Raw genomic sequence first — 6,715 nt, 5'->3', positions numbered from 1 at the left:
GCTATGTGGCTCAAAGTTACGCCCCTCCGGGGCAGGATTATCTCTTGATCCACATTACCCAGCTCCTGTTGCATTGAGGTGGGACCCCTCCCCGCAGATGTGCCGCCCAAGTTGGAGGTGTGACTGCGAGCTTGCACTCAGCCAATCAATATTTGTGCAGCTCGTAGTGAGTGTAACGTGTAGCATGGCCCTCAGACTGATGCCAGCGTCTTAAACGTGATACCTGTCATCACCAAACCATCGCCCGGCGCAGGAAACCAGCAAGGAGGGGGTGATCCCATTAGGTACACAATACCGTAGACAGCATTTCATTTTGTTCCAGTGAGTGAGCAAAGGCTGTTATACTTCCTGGGCCTACCTTTCCTCCCTCATCTGACTACCGCAAAGGGCATGGTGACACCATGTTCATTTATCAGGAGCACAAAAAACAGCAGTTACCTGCAGATGGGCAATATTACAGCAAGGGAACAAAAAGTTGTTGAATAAGACTAACTGGTACAGGAGACAGCCCAAAATCTAGGTTATGGGAGACTAGAGAGGCATTGCCCATGGGGTAATTAACAAAATTCCAATTTGACAAACCATTCCTTAAACTTGGAAGTCCAGAGTACATATATTTAAAAGAAAATCCTTGGAACATTGCTTTCGTCTGGATGTTTAAATGGGCCTTTCTAGTAAAGGGAGAAATAAATTGACAATAAATAAAAATAGTGAAACTTGCTTTACAAAAAGCATTTCCAGATATGCATGGATTTCCAGTAATATTTTCCTGGCTGGGCAAATAGGAAGATAACTGGAAAGCTTAAGAAAATTTGAACAGTAAGCTGCTGGTTTACATTTTAAAAATATACGCCTTTTGAAGTTTCCAGATTAGTAGCTTTGGAAAGCAGCCTGGTATCGAAGCTGCAGTGCCCAAAAGCTAAAGCAAAAATCTTGCAGGAAGACTCCTTTTAAGTGTACTCCCTGAGAACAAGGAAGACACTTAGCACAAAAAGATGCTGGGGAACCTCTAGAGAGCACTCCTCGTGCTTCACCCACACTATACAAACCTGTGGTACCAGTCAGACTAGCTTGCCCAAGAGGCATAAAGAAGGAAAGAAAAGAAATAAAAAAGATATTCCTTGAATTTCTGCTGTCAGCTCTGTAATTCTATTTGACACTTTTGATAAATATGTCATAGCTTCTCATAAACAGATGCCCAAAGTAAACACTGAAAAATAGCAAGAATTTCTTTGCTAACTTCTGTTGTAGAATATCCTGAGGCATTACTTGTAGTTAAAGCATATACCTCTTCAAGCTGTCTGTATCTCTACAAATGGACTTTGAGGTTCTCTAAAATATTGAGGAGAGGGCATACTATAATGACCCTGAATTTTAACTTACAGGGATTGTCTTGTTGATGTCATACATTTTCCCCCCCTTTAACCAAGACAGCAGCCCCACCCTTCTCTCCACTTTCTATTCTGTCCATCACTATAAACGCACAGTGGACATAAGTGCCAAAAATATATATTTCCTCTCCTGCTTTGCATTGTTTACCGTGGTTTGCGCTAAAGTTCAGTGAATATATCACTTTGAGCTTGTTCTGAAGCTTCATAAGCTCTTTGTAGCGTTACCATCCCCTCCCATAAGAATTTCACAAATGAAACTCTTGCTTGAATATATATAATGAAAAAGGAGTCCAGTCACATCACAGTACCAGATCAAGTGTATGCAAGAGCCAGTCCTTCAAATCCTTTGAATAGTTTAGCTTTTACAATACCCAAACTTATTGCATTTTTCAATAACTGGGGACTTTGTAAAACTCTCAGTGTCATTTCTATGTAACGTGCCCGTGCTGAGCAAGATATGCTACTTTCAAGTTTGTAGATGGAAAATTGGGTGCTTTTTGAATCAGGAATCAGCAAAACATTTCAATAATTTACAAGGTAGAAGGAAATTCTATGCGCTGACAACCATAGCCAGTTCTTTAAATTGTTCTGTTTGCATAATTCAGAGTCCAGCACTGCTGTGAAATAGAATTGCTGGAAAAGAATCCCAAATGTTGGCAATGTAAATGAATACACTAACTACCTATCTTGGCTGCTAGAATTCCCAAAGTCATTACTACTGCATCACTTGAAAAATCAGAGGATGGTCCTTCCAAACTAGGTTTCTGTCCATGGACACACATTTCTCAGCATGGAAGAGAAAGCTGGCTTTAAGTAGATAAATGAGGCATGCAGTCCAGCCAGATTTCTGCAGTAATCTTTCCAAGTGAGGATGGTATAAGGTCTCATCCTGTGCGTGCACTATACAAGCTAATAGACATGCTGAGACAATTAACTAAATATGGGTGCATGATTTATAGAAGCTGTTTTTGCGATAGAGCCAATGCTGATTTTTTTAAAGGATTATGTAGCACTATTGAAGTGTTTCCTCTGCTCCTGCTTGTTTAGTTCTCCCTATGAAATATGTCCAGGCAGCTCTCTGAGATGGTGTGGGGGGGATCATTAGAACAGATAAAAGAACATCTGATAGAAGTATGCTTGACAGGAGAGTTGTCCAAGAATGTTACATGTTCTGGAGTAGACATAAGGGAGAATTGTAAATTGCCTTTAAATGAAAGGAAGTAGCAGCTGGGAGATAAGACCCAAGATAGTAAAGATGTTTATCAAAGCTACCAGAAAGGGAGCTATGGCTTTTCTGGACCATATTATCTGTAGTTTATCAATGGTATTTTATCACTAGGAGCCCATGGGGGAGTGTTTGTGTTGCTAGCATGGAAAGGGCTTTTTTCTGCCACTTGTGGGCATGAAAGATTAATGTCAGTCTAGTCACTTCTCTAGTATTTAAATAGATGTTCAGTTCTGGCCTCTTATTTATCTCTTTCTGCACAATACAGTTTCCTGTCATTTATGACTTCCTGATTTGGTGCACCGAGCTGTTAGCTGAGGCCATTACTCACATTGCCTCTGAAAGTGAAAGGCAAAGCAGGTCTTGGGTATAGCAAAGCAGTACCAGGAGTGCTGAGAGGAAGGCCTCCAACACACAGAAGGGACAATCATACACAGGCTCATCTGAGGGGCTGGCGAAACACCACCATGCCCATAGGGAGACCTAATTCTGCCTTGCTCACGTACGGTTGTGCGTGCAATAACTTTTCAGTCTATATGTTACAGAATGCTGCAATTACCTTTACAGAAGGGTATATACGAAGGCATGCTGTAATGCTGCTAAAGACAAACTGACATATAACCTGATTCCTTTTATCCAAGGCAGGAAAAAAATCCAGCTTGCTTTATGACTGAAGAGATGCTGTGATCCTGAAGATTTATTTGATGTATTTTTGGAGGATGGCAATGAGACTGAGGGTTATTGTAGAAAGCTAGAGGTATCTGAGCATAGTCCATCCCTTATTCATTATCTTGACCAATGGCAGAGCTCCGGTGAGTCTCACTACTTCTAAGGCAAAAGATTTGGGATATTAAAATCAGATTATGAGAGATGCACAACTTCTAGTCATGCTGGCATTATTTTGGAAGTGTTTTATTCTCCTGGTAGGTAATTTGAAGGGGGTGCAGCAATGTTCCACTTGACAAACTGCTGATCGAATCCCCCTCCCCAGGCTACTGCCATCCTGTGCTGCAGTGCAACGCTTGACAAAAGATGCAGCTGTACCATGCAACCTATAGGACCTGAAAAAGTGCCAACCCTTCCTTATAAACACCCTCACACTACCAAATTGGCCAAGATAAGTCTCAATCTCTGGTATTTTTACTTTCTAGATTGTGTCAATTAAGTGAATGGATTGGCAGGCAAACAAATATCTGATATTCAAAGCCATTCTCTTAAACTTATTATTTCTCATTGACCATGCAGGGATGCCTATTTTAGCTCAAACAGAGCTAAAAGATAAGCTTCAGGCTTGACTCTGTTTTCTCTCTCTCTCGCATCCATTTTCCACTGTTGTAGTTCCACTAACTTCAGAGGATTACACTGATACATGGGGGAAAAATCAGGGCCTCAGTGTTCAATAGCAATTCTTACAGAGTTATTTTAAGAGTCTGCAGTAGGATACATCAAACAGTACATGCCAGACAGCAAATGATACTTTGTGTTTTTGCAAATGAATTTGCTTATCCTGTTACCTTCCTACAAGATTACTTTTGTGACATGTAGTTGGGCACCCATGCAGAAAGTTATCACACTGGAGTAGAATTGACCTACATAACCAAAGTATAAATACTAGTGGTTGTAATCTTTGTGTCTTGTCAAGAGAATCTGTCTCTGGTTGCTATAATTTTGTAGTCCACTATAATGGTAGCAAAGTTTCTGTATGACAGCCAGGGAAATGCACATATTCCTTGCTTATACAGAAACACCCTTGGGCAAACTAAATTACATATTGTATTTGCTAGAAATGGTTTGATTCTTACTGGCAAGATTATACAAAATTAGGCAGTTTACACAGAAAATTCAAAATATAACTGCAAAACTGCAACAATTGAGAAGTAGGTGGGAGATTACCTTATATCTTTTGCATAAGACAGAGGAATCACAAAAAAACTTCCTAAGGCAAGTACTCCTCCATCAAGACATTAATGTGCTATACTAGAAATTTGAATTAAACTGCATGTTTATCAATTCACATTGACTGTTTCTGTAAAGTGGAGCAGCTCACCTGTGGAGTGCCTGCCAGATAGATTTCAACCAATGAGCTCTTTCAAGTGGGTGATTCTACTTTAGAGCCTATAAGAATATTTCTAGACCACTTTTTATGGAACATCTGGGTATCTTTGTTCCACTATTTCTTCTAATTATACTATAAGTACCAAAAGGTCTTTTACAAGCAGGATTTATTGTAATGTAATTTAGTCTTACAAAGATATCATTTGCCTTTCCAAATGGCTTTCAAGTTACAACTCATTTATGTAGCTAACTTTTTCATAACTGCAGGTCCAAAATAGTTGCCTAGAAAAAAGCGTGGAAGCAACAATGAAGAAATACTGCAGTTTCACAGTGTATCTTGAAGATGTAGATCAGGAGAAAAATAAAAAAGAAACAGAGATCCAGAGCATACAGGAGGCATTTCAGAAGTTCAGAAGAAAACGCCAGGTAAGATGATCTGTATCTAATTTACAGTGGGGAACTGAGATTAGTAATCCATGTGATGCAGTTTATATGACAAGCCACACAACAAAAATGCTACTATGACAGGAGAGTGGTTTGGGGTGTTAGTATCAAATATGCTAATAGCACAACTCAGGTACTTTCCTCCCCCTACAAGATAAGATTTCATGGTATTTTTTTTCCTGCATATTGGTTAATTTTAAGACTGTAGCCATCATAAGGAGTTGTTTCTATTCCAAGTTATTTTTAGGTCTTCCTTTTAAATAGCTACTATCAGTACAATATCAAATATATAGCAATGGAAATTTGGGGATTGGTCCTACAAATGTACATAAAGGATTGCACATGAATACACGTCATAAAAATTAATGAATGATGTGGGAGCCTCTTAATCTTGTATTAAGAAGGTGCTGCTATGTAACTGAGGGAATCCTGGTTACCTAACGAGAGTAAGGTCAAAGCAGAAAGCATGTCACTATGTGTCTACTGATAATTAAACACACATCTCAAAATCTGCCCATCACATTCTTGACTCCCATCCCTTTTTTTGGGCATATTTGCAAGTAAGGAGGCTGTTCTGTAGAGGTGTAAAAACTTATTAATGCTCAACATAAAACTGTGTCTAGCACTTAACCTTACTTGTCCTTACACATAGCATCTGCTTGAATTTGGACAGGACTGCAAGAACATTATGCATGTGGGTCAAGTCCTCCGTGTGTTGCTAGATTTGTGAAAGGTTTTCAGAGGCCATAGCTGTACTTGTAATCAACTACATTTTCTGTAAAGTACATTGCCACTTGAGTGTTATCCCTGCTAGTCTTCCACGGCACTCTCTTCTATTGTATTTCATTGACATCAAGAGAATGTCAGGACATACCCAGCATATTGTATTGCACAGTCGGTTTGTTCTACAGGATTTTTTAACTGTTATTTTGTGTACTTAGGAGGTACCTTCAGGACCAGAATGGTCCCTGGTAATACATGGCTATCTTGTCACTTCATACTGTTCATGATTTTTTAAATGTGACACTTCTGTCTTGGGATTTTTTGAGTGAAAACCTATTTGCTATCAATTTGAGACTCTTTAGCTATGATAGCTGAATGACTGACTGCATTACTAGTGAAAAGCAAGAATCAATTGTGCAGTTGAATTCACTGTTTTTTTCAGTGGTAGTCGATTGGCAGATGGAGTGCACCTGAAAAGTGATACATAAATTAAAAGTCTTTTAGATTCCACTTGACAACGAGGTTTTAAGCAAAAACCTCTCTTATAAATAATTGTATAGACAACACTGCCTGATATACTACAGAGGGTTTGCTTGGTACACACAGTTATTTGGAGCAAACGATGATATTGGGATGCATCTTGAAGACAGTCTGTAAAATAAGATAAAAAATCATGCAAATTAATCCTGTATTCATGTTGGTTTGGGATGCTCCACTATTGCATCAAAATACATCTTCTTATTGACAATAAACTTTTAGCTTTGGATATTATTCATTTTCTTCATTTATGGTCCTATTTTAAAGTGTTGACATACATTATAAATACTCCTACAGAAAAAAAAAAAGCTTATTTTTCATACAGCTATGAAGGATAGAG

This window comes from Crocodylus siamensis, chromosome 12 (genome assembly GCF_052110815.1).
Source record: "Crocodylus siamensis isolate JL-2025a chromosome 12, ASM5211081v1, whole genome shotgun sequence".
Classification (NCBI taxonomy): Eukaryota; Metazoa; Chordata; order Crocodylia; family Crocodylidae; genus Crocodylus; species Crocodylus siamensis.
This window is presented reverse-complemented; position numbering follows the sequence as displayed.